General features: G+C 44.0%; 1 protein-coding gene across 5 annotated transcripts in view; it reads right to left on the bottom strand.

The window, feature by feature from the left end:
• LOC146188585 (membrane metallo-endopeptidase-like 1) overlaps positions 1 to 5,097 on the bottom strand; it is a 158,133-nt gene extending 153,036 nt beyond the window's left edge. For all 5 annotated transcript variants that reach the window (XR_014707559.1, XR_014707560.1, XR_014707558.1 and 2 more), the window contains exon 1: positions 4,933 to 5,097. The gene's annotated coding sequence lies outside the window, so the exon portion shown is untranslated. The remainder of the gene's footprint in view (positions 1 to 4,932) is intronic.
• Between the last annotated feature and the right edge of the window lie 13,352 nt (positions 5,098 to 18,449).

Genomic DNA, 18,449 nt, shown 5'->3' with positions numbered 1-18,449 from the left:
GATTTTGCATAGCTGCAGTAATAAAGCTTTCTGCGTGTTTCCTGCCCTCTAGCGCAATACAGCATGGCAACGAATTATACAATGATAAGCTATTTCACAAACCAAAGGCTGCTCTAATGAATACGCACATCCAAGATATTTCATGCACACCTTAAATGCAGATAAATACGCCATCTACGCTTAAAACGCCAAGGTGAACTCTTAACTATAAAGGATTTGGGCACAATTTACCTAACTAAATTTACAATTTAGTTCATAGAAAACAAGTATTTACTGAAAAAAAACAAAGGAAATTGAAAAGTTGCGATTTAAAGTAAACGGAGAAGAATTGTGCCAGTTTTAAAAAAGTTTTAGAAGTCACAACATCTGTTTTATCTCATAGAGTGTGGGATCGTGGGGATAAATGTATTGGTCGCTTTGTCACGGAGGCTTTGAAATTCCTACACCGTTTATGTAAATTATTACAACGATTATAATAGAACATATCGTGTTACAGCGCATCATAAATAGTCATGTCCCAATTATCCCCGTAAAAAAAAAAACGTTTTTGATGAAAATAATTTAAACTGCCACAGAGGAAAACCACTGCAAGCGAATCCTATTATTGACGACTATGGTGTAATTGCTCTCACACAAATTCCCGCAGGCGCGTTAGAGGGCGGCACTTCATATATACATAAAATCTTTCAACTGCGTAGTAACACATTGTACGTGAACGGAGAAGAGCAGTGTTAAAGAAATAGCTACTACATACATACCAGGAGTTTTCTTAACAAAAACAAAAATGAATAACAGGCGTGAAGAACTCGCTTCCCGTAAAAACTATTCAGGCGAGGACTCGCAAACATGAAAGAGCCTGAAGTATGAGAAACAAAGATCGCGTTTCTATAGGTTGAACCCAAATGCTCCTCCCATCTATGCGGTTTTCAGCATAAAAACGAAAAATATCTTGCACATGCTGAAAAAAAATGAAGCAGTCCCAAAGATGTGCACCGTTGCGTGGAGGCAAAGTCAAGGATTTCATTGCGAAAGCACGAATACGATTTTCAGTACAGAGCAAAATATTGGTTGTGCATCGTTGGTCGCCATTTGAAATTCGATTCCAGTGTTTGTGGAGGTAGCGAAGCGGCTAATAGGACAACAGCATGAAAAACAAGTACCTGTGTACCAGGACGCCTCCGTCATGTAATCCTTGGTAGCGCAATTTTCATTAAATTCATCACAACGGACCTCCAAGTAGCCCCAAAATATTTTTACTTGAAGCTTGTTTACGCAATATCTGTTTGCTTGTCGTTTAGTGTAATTTGATGCAATTTCACTTTTCGCATTTTCGAATTTACCTGCACGTTAAGTTTGAGGCGCGTTTGCGGTACGGTATTGAACCGACGGCTAATGTGCCTCCAGTTGTAAGTCTCGCAATAAAGACGTTTACCGCTTCCGAGCTCAGTGCTTGTCTCTGAATGCTACAACCCTAAGCGAAACATGTCATACCACCCAAGCCGCTCTTTTCGCATGTCTCAATTTGGTTTAGGGAAGTTAAAAGACGTTTAATTTGCTCACATATTTTTCGTTTATATTTAAACCAGGTGAAGGATGCGAATCTGCAGCTGCTGGCAATACACAAGCCTGAATGTCAGAGACGTATTTGAGTTTCGAGTGGCAAGGTGTGTAATTCGCTGAGAAAAAGCTGATTTCCTTGTATCAAGGTATACGACTCCTCACACGGAGGCGCATTTCTTGGCACACGAGCTGCGCCACATACTATAATTTACCATCATTTTTTTATTTATTACATGAGCTATGGGGTGTGAAATGCAATTAACATGGATGCAGAAAATCTACGATTTACTTCAGCAGTGCTTTTTGGTGTTGCCTTGCCTTAGTGATTGCAACTCGGCAGACGTCTCTGTGAAATAAGCCGTTTTAGAACCATGGCGGTCTGAGCTCACTCCGCGCGCTGTGAAATTGACAAAGAATGTGGCCGAAAATGTCAACAGATTAAGGTACCCTTAATCAGAAGAGTTGGATAAAAATACCATTGACAAAATATAAATAAATAGACTGAAAAGCCGTCAGGGTAGCAAAGTAGACAAAATTAATATAAGTGAAACTCGGAAGCGATGGGTACGGATCTCGACAGTGGCAGTGGTATTTCTTCTATCGTTATTGTAAGAGGCCTGATATTCCGCGAATCGCTCAGCACATATCCACCCTCGATTGCTTTCCCAATTCCTTTTATCTCTACTTACATCACCAGCTGAAGTTTTTGAAAGTGAAAGTGAAAGTTTATTAGATTAGTGCATAAATATACAGACGAGGGTCCCATAGTCATAATACTGCACCGGAACCCACGATAGATCACTACAACAAAATAAATAATAAAAGCAAAGTAAGCGAAAGGTTATAATATACAAAACATGGCAAATCGGTATTTTGACGCAAAAACAACGGTACTAACACAGGAATTAGACAAATCAGTATTTTTACACAAAAACAAAGGCACTAACACAGGCATCAGACATAAAAAAATATAAAACATCAGCAATACAACAAATATTCCAAGTTATTCTTAAAAGTGGGCAAGGACATATAAGTTTTCACTGTTAAAGGCAATAAGTTTCAAAATGAAATGGCTGCAAAAGATGTCATTGTTCCATAATTAGTACGAACTTTCGGGAGTAGTAAATAGTTATTCAATGTAAATCTTGTACAGTTATAGTTCGAAAGTAGTAACGGATTAACCAACTGGAAATGCAAGCTGCCATTCAATAGCTTAAAGAACGCGATTACAAGGTGATACTGACAGAACTGGTGGACTGATAAGATATGATGTTCATATAAGGGACGAGCGCTAGTGGAAAAAGTGCTACAGGTTATAATGCGGATTGCCTGATTTTGTATATGCTGTGCAGACGATAAATGGCAGTTGTATTTTCCCAAACGACAATCCTGAAAGTGAGGCGACTGTGAATAAAAGCATAACACAGAGGTAAGAGAATGTAACAAGGAAAATATGGGCGTGCTTTAATGGGAGCTCGGATGCCAAACATAAATTTTTCTTCCACTAAAAGAAATAAAAAATACTGGAGCTGGGCTAGACTACATTTTTCCCGCAAAAATGAAAATAATTTCAGAAGTCTGTCATCTCTAGCGCACCTTGCACACATTATATGTAAAACAGGTTATTTCCCAACTAAGCTTGGGCAAGGAAAAGGGGTTCCTGCTTTTAAAACAGGTGACAGATGAGTGATTTTAATCTACCGCCGAATAAGTAGTCAACAACAAGTGTAGTCAACAAAATTGGCCCGATTAGATTTTTAAATTATGTGCAAAACTTTATGCTTTTCCAGTAGCTTTTGTGGCGCGCACGCTAACATTGCGGATGGTCAGGCCAATAATTTCCTTTGGGTCATTTCTCAAGCCAACGTTGGGTATCTGTATAGTAGAACATATATTTGTTATGTGGATACCAGTCGTGATATCTTGTTACTTTATTTTATCCACGAATAATCGGTATGAAACATTGGAATGGCCCACGTCTTCGCTCAAACACTGCCCTACCCCATCCCCATTATCCTAACGTGGTCTCTATTCCTCGTTAAGCGCCCCAGGAACATATACTTCAAACCACCTCTCTCACTACGCACCATGTATAATCCTTTTGACCTGGCAGCAAGCATCTTCTGCTAAACAGTTGTGTGCTGCAGCAAGTGCTGCATGCTTTACCATATCGCCGATCGTTGCAGAATCGTTTGCTCGATTGCTAAATCACGTTTCACTCGAATCGAGGACGAAAATAGCTTACATAACACGGACCTTTTAAATTTAGTTGCTGAATAAACAGCTATTCATCAAGTAGACGCTCTTTGTGTTATAGATATATCCAAGAATTCAGACGTAAACAAATGGCAGCCGGTGGCATTACAGCCCCAATTGAATCTTTGTATGGGGCAATGAATCTCATTTCACGCGTAAATATAAGCTCTAGCAGCGTGCATGCTTAAACGGTCCGCCGGTTCTGCTTTTGCCATAAGCCTCAGAATGTGCAGGCGCCCTACTCTCTTTGTCCCACTATTAGAAAGCGGTGTCCTCGTGACAATGCTACTGTTTCCCTCAAGGTACCTCATGTAGAATTGCGCGCCGTAAATTACATTCGTAGCCAGTTACATTCGTAGTCGGTCTTATCTTGTACGCTGATGTTACCGCAAACAGGGAGTGGAACAGTCAGAGCTAAAAAAATATGTTTCGAGAACGGGATTTCAGTTTCACTGCATGAAGGCACGTCGTACTTGGCCGCCCTGTCATATTACTGACAATAATTGAGCTGTTTACCGCTGGCTACGATTCACAGTGATTACCCATGAATAACATGTTGCGCAGTAGTAAATTACTCCTGCCTACAGTCCTTGCCATGCCATCATAACGTTCGCGTGATTTTTATCACAGACAACATTATATAGCGGTTCTTCTTTCTAACTTCAAGCGCTTCAGTTTCATTACACCATAGCCACTAAATCTTAAAATATAATATAGTCCATTTCCACACCAAAATTCTGGACGCTGGTTAAATAGTTTGTCTGGCAGTTTCCACTTTTATATTACACAATCGATTCGCTTACTCAATAAAACTTAACCATGCCATGTAACAATACCCTGAATTCGCTCCAATGTTCTTCATCAAAAGCATTTTTGTGGACAAGATACACCTAGACATCTACAACACCCCGCTACGCCTTCGCATCCCCTGTATTCCTTTCGCGGTGTCCTTTTCAGATTTTCTTCGACAGCGAGCGCACGCAATACAACCTCTAGGGTGGCACAGTCGTCCCTATAGTCTTATCCGAGAGGACGAACTACGCCGATCAGGGCATGGTAGCCTTCATTCCTTCTAAAAGTCACTGGTAGCGTGACAAACTTCTGCTAAAAACTTACGGTGTTTGTACTTTAGCACTTCACCGGAACAGAGGGATGTGTGTCGCTGGTTGTTGATGGGTATTTCGGGGATGCTTCACTTCCTCGTGAAAGTAGGCCTTTGGCGCATTCGCAGATGCGACAAGAAATTTGGACCTTGTGCAGTCGTGCTCCTAATACAACGTCTTCATTAGATCTGGTACTCGCTCACTCCTTTTATATCTAGACAACTCTATTCTAAAGTTCACCGCTAATTTATGCAACTATTCTTGAGATAAAAAAAATTCCCACATTTGTCAACGCAGATTTAGGCTGTAAGCTTGTTTTCTTACTCGCATGCAAGCACAGAGCGGAAACTGAAACGTGCTTAGAAAAAAGAAAAGAGCGATTAGTTCTGGGAAATCTGTTTTGATATAATGTTAACAGAGCACTGGGATGTTGCAATTCAGTTTCTCCGAAAATATGTTACAAATATCTGTACAGAACACTAATTATTGCACTTTAAACACATATATGTTTCATTCTAGATGTTTTTGTCTTTAAACTTCAAAAGCAATTTCGATATATTTCAATAGAAAGATAACTGGCAATCTATAATGAGTCCGGCTGATCTGTGTGCACTCATCAAGAGCGGAAAACTATAATTACACTTCATATTTGGCACTGCTAGCATTTTTTAGACGCCATCTCATTCGGACCACAGAGTGTCTCGAACATCCACACTTATTTTATGAAGCAATTGCGTTCTGTTCTGCTGGTTTTAAAAGAAATTTTCAGGTGGTAAAAAAATCTTACGGTACACGACTTGACCATAAATTACACATGACCAGAATTTACTCCGTACCAACCGATGTTGGCAATTGCATCAAACAATTTTCTTCCTCTCAGCACATCGCAAATATTTGATGAAAATAAGAGGTATAGAACCATTTATATATAAAACAGGTCACATGTGGCATGTTTACAACAGTATTCGCAGTTCTAAGTAGATGGCTTACAAGCGCAAGTACAAATTACACATTGCCAACGAACTACCAACTTGCAACTTCCACCACGTATGTAATAAGTTTATGTGCAGCGATAGAGTGAAATCTACGAGTTGAATTGTATTGCGTAATTATATTCAATATGGTACTGCACGTTTTCTTAACTACAAGTGAGGCATACTAAATAAACCAAAGTGCATATTTTAGCTAATCCAAAAACATATATTTTGTGTAGTATAAGAGCACTCAAATTACAGCAAAATGTATTTGTCTGTTTTGAGCCCGTACAGCATGGAAACGTAAAACTACATAAACAAAAGTGCGTCAAATGAAAGCATGAAATAAAAAAGCCAATAAAACATCGGATTCTTCTTATTCGGCTTATTAGATAAATCACAACATTCGATAATAGACATAAATAATTCGGGGACGTTTGAATGTCCTATCTTTACTACACCCGCAACAGCGTTACGCTTCTTCAATGTGCTACATGATGTTAAAATCTTTGAGAGAACTGACACATTATTCTTGTACGAAGAAATAATTATTCTGGTCTAATTTTTAAGCCGATGGAAACATTGACCGATCTGTCCCAGGCGATGTCGCCTGACAATTACCAAAAGCCAGAGTAACGATAGCAAATTCTGGAGTTCGCGAAGCTTCAATTTGTGGTCTCAGGGTGCCGATGTGTTTCAATCCCATCTTATCCTTGGACACTACAATGAGGCGAAAAGCCAATTATTAGAAGAAATGACCAATTGTCCTGATATCCTATAAATATGATGGCAGCAGCAATAGCATGTGTCCCTCTGAACAGGCAACTACCCCCTATGTGGTGTCCTCCTTCGTGATACTACCTGCAGCCTAAGAGCAATCGTCCTGATCGTCAACAAGCAGGAATGCGGAAGTCGATAAATTGCCTAAAATGAGCTATAGTAAAACGTTCTTCCAGGCAAGTTTGTTCATCGCGCATAAAATGTAGAACTGAGCGCGTGAAACCGTACAAGAGGCATAGAAGTCCGCACCCGTGTTTTCGCTATTCGTTTGCGTGTCTCTTGTTTTATCGCAGGGTAGAACGAGCGAAAGACGATGGCTAAGAGGTATAAAAAAGCACTGAATAAAGGCCGGTGGGGAGCCTTGGTTCGCAAGCCGAGCCAACGTTTTTAAAAGTGTACTTTTCTTCGCCTTGGGTGCGACTGGAGGAATACAGATATACGAGAAGCATGGTAACTCCTTTTCCGACACGGTGATGACACGATGAATCCCGGCCCAGGCATCTTCCAGAGGCTCAACGTCATCCGACGACCCGAGTACCAGGCACACATCAAACAGCATAGGCACCGCACGATGTCCTCATGGTTGTGCTTCAGTCCTCAAGTCATGTCACTCGTCGTTGGTGGCGTATGGTCTGGTCGGGGCTCGAAACAGAGGGGAGAAACGGTTAAGTGGCGCAGTGTGATGAGGCCTGCCGAGCTGGAGCATAACCGGGTGACTCAGCCCGCATAATCGGGTGACTGCAGCTGACCGAAGCAGGCTGAGAATGCCGCAGCCAAGGGCCGCTTATGAGGGAGGCAGGAGTAGCAATCAAGCTCCGCCACAATGCAATCGGGCACCAAGGTGGAGAAGAGATCATACGGTTTGTAGTAACGATATCTTTAATAATGGCAGTAATCCTCAGGATAGGACTCCAGCAAACGAAACTGTCCGCTTATTCATCTTGCTCGTGATTAACACTACGAAAAGAGCCGCCCAATTTGGCAGTCATTTCCTACTCGACCGCGGCATTTTTTGGGGTGATGTCACCCAACCTGCCGACAAATCAGTGCACGGTCACGTGGCGTACCGTCTAACTCCTGCCACAAAATATTCTTCTCATTATATACCGAAAATTCAGGCTTTAAGCTGTCGATAAGCTGTTCCGACGCCGAGTGATATATTTATGGACATAAAAATATTTGCATTTAGCAACAATTTCCGGGCGCAAGTGATTCAAGAGTCCTGCTTTATGATAGAGACCAGGTGCTAAATGAGCTTTTTTCACGGCGAGGGAATACAACTGGAGCTAAATGCAAAACGTATACGTATCTGCTTTTCAGTTCATTGTAAAAACAAGTCCAGTGAATTTTCTGTCACATCATATTGATGACGTCGTTGCATTCCTAGCCGGCTTTCACGAAGAAAAATTGGTTTTCAAAACCCTAACCGGGTTTGCCTAAAGTACCAAGAACTGCAGACTTAGATCGAAGCTCTGCTCACTGCCAGAGATGATGCTGAGGTGGTGCAGAGATGGATTCGTAGTAATTATTGGTAAAACAATCAGACGCGAGCTCAGTGCCACAGTGAATAGCATGAACAATGTACTGCAGTCCTGATTTTTTCGTAGTACATAGCGAGCGTCGACCAAACTGCTGGTCAGCGCCTTATAATGGCGATAAGCGTGCAGCACGGTGAGAGTTGTGGCACATGCAAGGAGGTAAGCGTCGCGTGCTACGCTGCTCCGATCCCGAACACACACGCCCTAGCACAGTAGCTGTTAAAAAAAATGCCGGTGGGAATTAGGCCACACGTACTTTACTTGGTGCCTCTTTTATTGGGCTTCGACTTCACAGAGGGCTACTCAAAATCAGAAGGTTCGCTGTTAAGGCAATGCTTTCCACGTTCTGGTGTATTTCCTTTCCTTTATGTTTTGTTATCTTACTTCTGCTTAATTAGCGCGGCCTCTCGTAATACAAAGACAGAGAAACCCCCTCTACGTTTCATATGTCATTCATGCTTATGCGCTCTAATGCCCGTCTGGTTTTTCGTGGCAGGGCCTGTGTCTTTCTTATTGAAACAACGTAGACAACGAAGCTGTCTATTGAACTATAGCCACGTTGCGCGCTAATCGTGGTTACAGGGCGCTCACCAGTAGTTTGGTGGACACTCGCGGTATGTTGTTAAACATCAGGAAGACTGTACCTTATAAACGCATAGGAGAGCCTAATACGTGCTTTGGGTTGTACGCGCGTGCACAAAGAAGGCCAATATTATGCACTTAATGCTGGTGGGGTAAAACGCAGGGTATTGCACAATCATCTTCGTTGTTGACAGGGGAATATTGCTACGGTATACAGCCGAGTTGTCAGAAGAACAGTATGTTTTGGGCGCTCTGCCAAACGACGACGACCTTGAAGACGAAGCAGTTGTTCTGGCGTGCACTGTGTTTAGGAGGTGTTTAGGAAGTGGGGATCTTCCCACTCGGGAACGGCCCGTAACAGTTCGGTGGAGTTTATGGGGTAAACCTATTCCAGCCCACAAACTCGAGCTCCGACACGGTAGCCAGGTTGATTCTATTACCATAACGCAGCGCATTCCGACACATAGCACCGAAAACAGCCCCCATCGTTGTCATAGCACAGCCTAAGCAACCGGTCACATTTAGCGGCACCGATGAAGACAATGTCGACGACTGACTCTCCGTATCTGAGCGGGTAAGTAAGCGCAACCGCTTGGACGCTACTGTCAAATGTTTCAAAGTTGATATTCTGCCTTGCGGGATAGGCGCGCGTTCGGGTCGAGACACGTTAGGAAGATATAACATCCTGTGCTATTTTAAGCGGAGACTTGAAGACTTATTTGGAAAACCAATTGGACTCAAGCTCAGTACAAAAAAAAAAAAACTTGTTGTCAAGCACAGTCAACCACCGAGTGTTACGAATCATACCATCCGGACGTTCTAGCTCTGGCCATAAATTGAAGAGCGTCATGTCAGAGACCGAAACGATGGGATACCTCCTGAAGCTGGTCGCTCATGACGCAATTATTCTTCTGTTCTGTAAAGATTGCACCACTTTCGATTCCAACCCCCAGGAATGCCCCGCAGTTGAACAACCCAAACTCCGTTCACTCCCCGTTTTGACAGACGCCCCATGCCTGCTGCTACGCCTTCTTGCGAGGACATAGCTACAAGAACCAGCATTCGTACCCAGCAAATATGACCCGGACAATCAGCAGCGAAATAGAGCCTACAACCCCCGTTCCCTTCACTACTAAGCCCCCCGAAGCCAGTGTTGCTGTCATTAAAGCACTTAATCGCAAGGAGCCTGTGATTGTTGGCCTGAACTACGGCAGACCTTCTGAGCTGTCTTGTTCTCCAATTGTCACACCAATATTTGGCGCTGCTGCTCCCGCCTAGCCCTTTTCTGTATGGCAGCGCTTGTGCAAACTTTCAGGTGGCGCCAGACTAATGGCTCATCTGCTTCCCCTGCTCACGCGTGGTCCACATTTCTCGCCATTGCCGCAGGAGCTGATTTTAACCTCCTCAACCATGTTCCGGTTATGGCCGAGGCGGTATCTATGGACCCCTCCTGCTATCATCACGCCTTCAACACTCCAGCCCATCTAAGGTCTAGCCGCTCAGCATCCCCTCAGCCCCAGCTATTTTGATCGCCACCACGTCGCCGCCCGCCATTTCCCAACTATTCCACCTCCCTTTCCAAACCACTAACCGGTGCAGCGCCCAAAATTGATGCTGCATTGCTTAATCAGCCCATAAATCCTTTCCTAACAATAGCTAGTCAAATATGCCTTCTCGACACTCATGTGGATGGTTTACATGTAACCCCAATTATTGATGCTTCCATCTAAGTTTATGCCCTGAGTTCATCATTTAGTCGATGCCGGTAAACGGCTTTGACCCCGCCGCTTCCTCCGTGATTTGTTCGCCGATAGCAGTGCAGCAGCTATCATTGGAATGTGCTGCACTGCTCGTGTGAGCATCGCCGACCGCACTACTCCTGTACTGTTCATTGTTATTGTACGCGGTCTGTACCAAGTAAATCTCGTGGTAGGTTGGTCTTTATCACTCATGCTTCCCTTTTCGACTGCTCTACTAGTCTTTTATGCTTGGCCCTTCCAGTGTGCTTTGACAGCGCCTTTCAGAAGCCCGTCTCCGCGCTCCTGATGGAAATCACCTGCCGCCCGAAGCTGCCATTTGTTTCAATGTACAAATTTTCCTCGATGACGTCGTGAGCTCTGCTGTGTAGGGCCACCCATGATAGGTCACGGCAGAGAGTTCTGACAAAGTGTGATTCACTGGAGAAGGTAATGGCAACCCACTCCAGTATTTCCTGCCAAGAAAACCCTATGGCCAATCACAATAGCATTAATAATATGACGCCGGAAGATGAGCCCCCCAGGTTGGAAGGCGTCCCACATGTTACTGGGGATGAACAAAGGGCGATTCCTAGTAGCTCCAGGACGAATGAAGCGGCTGGGCTAAAGCCAAAAGGACGCTGAGTTGTGGATGTGTCGGGAAGCGACCAGAAAGTCCGATGTTGCAAAGAGATATATCACGTAGCAACATGGAATGTAAGACCTATGATGCAAGGAAAACTGGATGTCGTCAAGGGAGAAATGGACAGATTGAACATTGATATCTTGGGTATCAGCTATCTCAAGTGGACCGGAATGGGAGAATTTAACTCCGGCGACCATTATGTCTTCTACAGTGGGCACGAATTCAAGAGAAGGAATGGGGTCGCTCTCATAGTAAACAGAAGAATGGGCAGAGCAGTGCTAGGGTACAACCCCAAAAACGACCGAATGATTTCACTTCGGATCCAAGGTCACCCTTTCAACATAACAGGTATTCAAGTCTATGCACCAACCACTACTGCTGAAGAAGCTGACGTTGAGAGATTTTATGCGGACCTGCAATGCCTTTTAGACGGCACTCCATCACCAGACGTCGTTTTTCTCATAGGAGACTGGAATGCTAAGATCGGGAGTGAAGAAATGTCCGGAATTACAGGCAAGTTCGGTCTTGGTGAGCCAAATGAAGCTGGGCAGAGGCTAGTAGAGTTCTGTCAAGAAAACAACCTGACCATAGCGAATACTCATTTTCAACAGCCCAAGAGGCGCCTGTACACATGGACTTCACCGGACGGCCTGTACAGGAATCAGGTTGATTATATTCTTTGCCGGCAGAGATGGAGAAGCGCTATACAAGCTGTAAAAACAAGGCCTGGGGCCGATTGTGGCACCAATCATCAGCTTCTTGTTGCCAAAATTAAGCTTAGATTGAGGAAAATGCAGGAAACTAGAAGGCCTCTCAGGTATGATCTGGATCAAATTCCATCAGAATATGCTGTGGAAGTGAGGAATCGATTTCAAGAATTAGATCTAGAGGACAGAGAGCATGAAAAAATGTGGACTGATCTTCGTGATATAATACAAGAAGTTGCTTCTTAGGTAGTTCCAAAGCAAAAGAAATGCAAGAAAGCAAACTGGTTATCTGAAGAGGCTTTGCAAATAGCTGAAGAAAGGAGGATGGCAAAAGGTTTGGGGGAAAGAGAAAGATACAAGGTTCTCAATGCGGATTTTCAGAAAATAGCAAGAAGAGATAAGAATGCCTTCCTGAACATACAGTGCCAAGCAGTTGAGGACAACAGCCAATTAAGGAACACGAGAGCTCTGTATAAGACAATCAAAGATATCAAGGGAAGCTTCTGTGCTAAGCTGGGTGTGATAAAGGACAAACGAGGCAAGGACCTCACTGAAGCCTCAGAGATAAAGAAGAGGTGGCAGGAGTACACAGAAGAACTGTACAAGAAGGACCCGGATGTGCAAACTCAACATAAGAAGGTTGTGATTACTGATCTCGAGCCGGGAATCCTGAAGAGTGAAGTTGAATGGGCCTTAGCCAGCCTTGCTAAGAACAAAGCTAGCGGAATTGATGGTATTCCAGCTGAGTTGCTTCAAAACCTCAACCACGACGCTGTTAACATTCTGCGTACATTATGTCAGAAGATTTGGACAACCCTGCAGTGGCCACAGGATTGGAGGAGGACGGTTTGCATCGCCATTCCAAAGAAAGGCAGTGCCAAAGGTTGTTCCAACTACCGCACGATAGCGCTTATTTCGCATGCTAGCAAGGTGATGGTGAAAATCCTCCAAGGTAGGCTGCAGCAGTATGTGGATCGGGAGCTTCCAGACGTGCAAGATGGGTTTCGCAATGGCAGGGGAACTAGAGACCAAATTGCCAACCTTCGCTGGATCATAGAAAAAGCAAGAGAGTTCCAGAAACCCCATCTACTTCTGCTTTATTGATTATGCGAAAGCGTTTGACTGCGTAGATCGCAGTAGATTGTGGCAAGCTCTCCAAGAGATGGGAGTTCCAATTCACCTCATCTGTCTCCTCAGGAACCTGTATGAAGGGCAAGAGGCCACAGTCAGAACTGGGCATGGTCTTACTGATTGGTTTCCGATTGAGAAAGGAGTGAGGCAAGGCTGCATACTGTCGCCCTGTCTATTTAACTTGTATGCAGAGTGCATCATGAGAAAGGCCGGTCTGGACGAGTCTTCAGCTGGAGTGAAGATTGCTGGAAAACGTATCAACTACCTTAGGTATGCAGATGATACCACTTTAATGGCAGAAAGTGAAGCGGAACTCAAGATACTTCTGATGCGCGTACAGGAAGAGAGTGAGAAGTTTGGGCTTAAACTGAACATTAAACAGACAAAGATCATGGCGTCTTGCCCTATCAAGTCATGGAGCATCAAGGGACAAGAAGTGGAAGCTGTGACAGATTTTCTCTTCTTGGGTTCCAAGATTAACCCAGAAGGAGACTGCAGCCATGAAATTAGGAGACGCCTGCTTCTGGGAAAGAGAGCCATGGCTAGCCTTGACCGCCTAGTAAAGAGCAGAGACATTAGTCTGTCAACCAAGATCCGTATAACTCGTGCTATGGTCTTTCCAGTTGTGATGTATGGATGCGAGAGTTGAACTGTGAAGAAGGCTGACCGCCGAAGAATTGACGCGTTTGAATTGTGGTGCTGACGGAGACTCTTGAGAGTTCCTTGGAGAGTTCCTTGGGACCTTATTGCCCTGTTACTGATGTTCTGAAGTGCAACGACATCCTTCCTCACAGCACCATCACCACAACCGCCAAGAACTAGATTTCTAGGCCAAAGTCTTGCCCCATGGCATCGCACTCGCGGCAATGTTTCCCGTAATCGAATGCACACTTTCTGCTATCACGCCTTTGCTCCATCCTGATTACTGTGTCCCCCCTTCGCTCTCTGCCACTTGCCATTCAGAATTTACTTGATCTGCAATAATCATGCCATGATCTCTACAATTCTGTCACCTACTTGGTAGGGATAGACCACCATGCCTGTGTTGGGTGTCGTCAACCCAGGAAGGCCTACAGGGTACTCACGTCGCTGGGCATCTCGCTTAAAGGATTACACATATAATATCGTCTGCAGGTCAGGTTGATCGCATCAAGACGCTGAATGTCTCGTTATCCCATCATTACTCCTGAATTACATGACCGTACTGCTGACAACTACGCGTTGTCCCCCGCGGACACTCCGCAATCGGCGCTCAACAGTCTTGACCCCTCTCTACGTCCCATTATTGACCGGCTGTGCAGCGACGACTCCAATTTTAACATCAGCATATTTGTGCTGCGTGACGTTACATTGTTCTGACGCAAAATACGCCCAAACGGTAGGGGCATTTTCTTCGTCGTGCCTACCCATCTCCGCTCTACTGTTTTTGCCCAACTTCATGCTCCCATCTGTGTTCGCTGCTGCCGTTCAACTGTTCCAGCGAGAGAAGATGCCGCATCTTCAGCCTACAACCTATCCAAGTTGTTTCTGAGCCATTTTCGGCGTTGGTATTGACCTCCTTTGGCCTTTCCCGACATCGACTTCTGGCAACAGATGGATTGTGGTCGCCGCTGATTTGATTGGACTGCGTCATTGCGCTCCCCTTCAACTGCAGACGGATCGAGGCCTATATTTAATTTCTAAAGTTGTTCATGACTTGCTCCACTCATGTTCTACCTGCAACAAATTTATGATGGCCTATCAACCCCAGACGGATGTCCTTACTGAGCGCCATAACCTGACGCTTACGAACATGGTCTACATGTACGTTTCTTACACCATTGCGACTGGGGCGTCAATTTGACTTTAGTCGTATTTGCGTAACATTCGTCCCGTCAAGATACAACCGGCGCCCCACCCTTTTCTCTCCTCTCTGGTCGGGACCCTCTGCTCCCATTCGGCACTTTCCTACCTGCTGAAAACCTTGCCAGCTGTTATACTTCCAATGCCATAGCATGTGCCAACACTGCCCGCCCGAATAATTGCTCCGGATCGCCCCCAGCATTCCCAAGCGGCCCAGCAACGTCGTTACTATCATCCCCATCTTGGTGTTCGCTATCCACCGGGCTTCCTCGTCATCTGGCTCCCGGCCCACCATGTGCGCCTGAGCTAGAAACTCATATCTTGTGACGTGGGCCTCTACTATGTCTTGGAGGAACTGAGTGACGTGACCTAAAAGATCACATCCCTGTCTCTCATGCCAGACTCGACTGCACAACCTACAAACATTTTCCACGTCGTTGGTCTTAACCCTTCTGTTTGCGCTCCTTGGTTTAGCAATCACCGGCAATATTCTTGCCCTGCAGAGACGTTGCTTTATGCATAACGGCGAAATGGCGGAAGAAGAAAGGTGTGTTTGAGGCGCTGTGCCGCACGGCAATGAGGCTGCTAAGTGAAACTGTTGTGTTGATTTGCATTGGTGTTCTGGAGGTGTTCAATATTTTGAAGTGAGATTTTCGCTAGGAACCACCGGTAACATTTTATTTTAAATTTCAGCTTCATAAGAACGATTTACCCGAGATGCTTTTTTTATATATATTGTAACGGAGAGAAGGAGAAGAAGACAATTAAGACAGAATAAAGCTGAGTGTTAGAAACAATGGCCTAGTCTCTGCTTGTTCCCCGTTACAATGGCGCAGTCGACAGGATACAATATATATTTACAAAAACAAAAGGATTCATGGTGCAACTTTTTGTTGGAATTCATAATTACCTAGTAAACCTGGTAGTTGCCCATTGAGGACATTAAACGATGGAACCTCTTCCGCGTCCGTAATCGGGCGGCAACCCAAGGGCGATGTGGTCTCTTCGGATATTTACCCTTGTTCAGCATGCATTACACCTCTGGCCTCTCCTGTTAGCAGGCGCACTCTCCTTGGTGCGAGAATTGCGTTATTCGTCGGCAATCACCAATACATTGACACCGCATTTTAGACGCATACAGAGAAGACTTATAAAATGTGCGAAGACAATGCGAAAATCAATTTCTTTTCGTTCGTGTGCGCATCTGTTTTACGTTCGTTAGTGACAAACCCAAACCTTATTATTACCCGTAGAGATATGAGCAGTATTTAAACACTAATTAGAGAATGAGGTCAGAAGGAAGCGTCAAAGGTTCTCGCTTTCTAGGGGTGCAAAGTGCAAAAGATCAAGCGGGGGTTAAAACGTGGGATGAAATTTTTGTATATTGGTTCATCATGAAAGCTTTGTGTCTGACGTCACTTTTACCCCTAAAATGCTTCCTCGATCATGAAGGAAAATTTACCATCATTCAGAAAAATATTAAGTTTCATCGGCATAATGACGCGCAGATGTAGAGAAATATATCGTTGGAATACAGTTCCAAGAAATATTGTCGGAGTTGTCATGTTCAAAGTTAGGTTGTTTTTAACTTCCTATACAGAAAGGAATACAGGACAACGTTTTTAAACAACAGGGCTAATCTAACAAGCGGCGTCGTTTGAAGAGGTTGCTTTAGTGTGATTTTCTTTACACTGAGGAAATATTTTTTAGTTCGCACATGAAAATACTAACCTGTCTTACACGTGTTCGGTTTGTGAGATAAACGGGAAAACGTTATTGCCACCGTGACCTTTACTCGTCTGGCATTGTACTGACGCTTAAATATGCCGTTCCGTTTCGAATTCTGTCTACCGAAATGAACGCATAGTTATAACCGAAATATGGCTGTTAGTGTTTTCTACGTTCAGCGCCGCAATTCTTCTTTTATTGCCCTTGTTATCGCCGTCGAATCAAAACTCTGCGATATGATATTCAGCAATATTTTCTTATATCAATCGGCCTTTGCATTGGCCTTACCCTAGCATGTGTGTTATTTTCTTCGAAATATTTGGTAACATCGTGCCAATGTATCTTTTTTAGGTGATGCGTGAACGTTTGCAGAAAAAATATCACCACATCCAAATTCTTGTGTTAAAGGGAAATGCAATATCTATGCCCTTACTATACACCCTGATCTCGAAATTTTTCTATATTATCCAATCAAGGCAAGTTGGGCAAACAACAGCGATTATTTTTGCGTATCTAGTTTTTAGGTGTGTTGCCCGTATATTTATTCGTAAAATAGTGTTTTGCAAGGTGCACATAGCATTGCTTTGAAAGCGCTCATAAAACCTTATTGCTCGCATACATTCGCCTTAGTTAAAATAATTTTAAGAAAATGCGAATGCAAATTTAAAAGTAAAATAAACTTTAGTCGAGGAAGTGCACAAGCAAGGAGTGAAATACTTGTAACAGAAAAAAACATTAGCTTTCAAGTTCTCAATTTTTTATTATAATCAAAGCCTTGTTCAGAGGTCGGTTCCACTATCAGGCAATAGGCCCGCCGTTGTGGTGCAGTGGTTAGGGTGCTTCACTACCATGCTAAAGGATGCGGGATCGAATTGAGTCTCCGGTGAGCGTTTTTCGGTAGAGGCAAAAAGCTAGGTGTAAGTGTGCTGTGCAATGGCAGTGCAAGATGAACCCCAGGTGGCTGAAATTTCCGGATACCTCCACTGCATCGTGTCCCGTGGCCTTGTCGCTTTAACGTGTTACACCCTACTCATCAAGTAAAACCAATTGCTGGCTAGTTGTTGCTGTTCACAGAAAAGGATATATTCCACAGCGCTGACAAAATACGAATTATGGTTAGCTCTGTGGAATCTTTCTATTTCCCCACAACTCAAACCTAACTATCAGGCCTGCCTAAATGAAAGGCTCGCTTAACTATCTCGTCATGATTTTGTACCTAATATCGATCTGTTCAAAGCACAGATTGGCACATTTTGGCATGTGGTGGTGACACTGAAGTAGGCAACTAACGAACAGAGAAGCGAAACTGTAAAAGCAATACTTTATTAGCCTGAAAATAGTACCCGCCAAGGACTAGAGACTCGTGTCGGTGACAGCAGCAAACGGACTGGTTTGTTGTTGAATTTTCATTGCGCGTTGCAAAGGATAGCGTTAAAGTTATGCTCGACGAAAAAACTTCTAAAAAATCCAAACCAAAGGAACTAAAACAGTATTAACAAACGCGAACGTAGTCAAGCGTAACTGCAATTGCACAAGATGAACCTCGAGGCATTTGCGCTGCAAAGCAAGAAAGTGATTATGACAAATATCTCGAAACCTAAGCGAGAACTAATGCAGAAGATCCTTCCGAGCAACACAATCAAATTGATGCGTGCATTGCAGCCATCGGCTCACGGCATCGCAAGCGCGCTCTCATACTTAAATTGTCGGGGCATTGTTCAGAGATCTGATGCCTGAAAGCATCCTGCTTGATGCGCAGGGTCATGTGGTCCTTACCGATTTTGGTCTGTGCAAAGGAGTCAGGAAAAAAAGGGCCACATAATGGGCTTTTGTCGCGCGCAGAGCACTTGTTGTCGTCAAATGGAG

The sequence above is a fragment of the Amblyomma maculatum genome, chromosome 5 (assembly GCF_055883805.1).
Source record: "Amblyomma maculatum isolate TAMU_Amacu chromosome 5, ASM5588380v1, whole genome shotgun sequence".
NCBI lineage: Eukaryota > Metazoa > Arthropoda > Arachnida > Ixodida > Ixodidae > Amblyomma > Amblyomma maculatum.
This window is presented reverse-complemented; position numbering and strand designations above follow the sequence as displayed.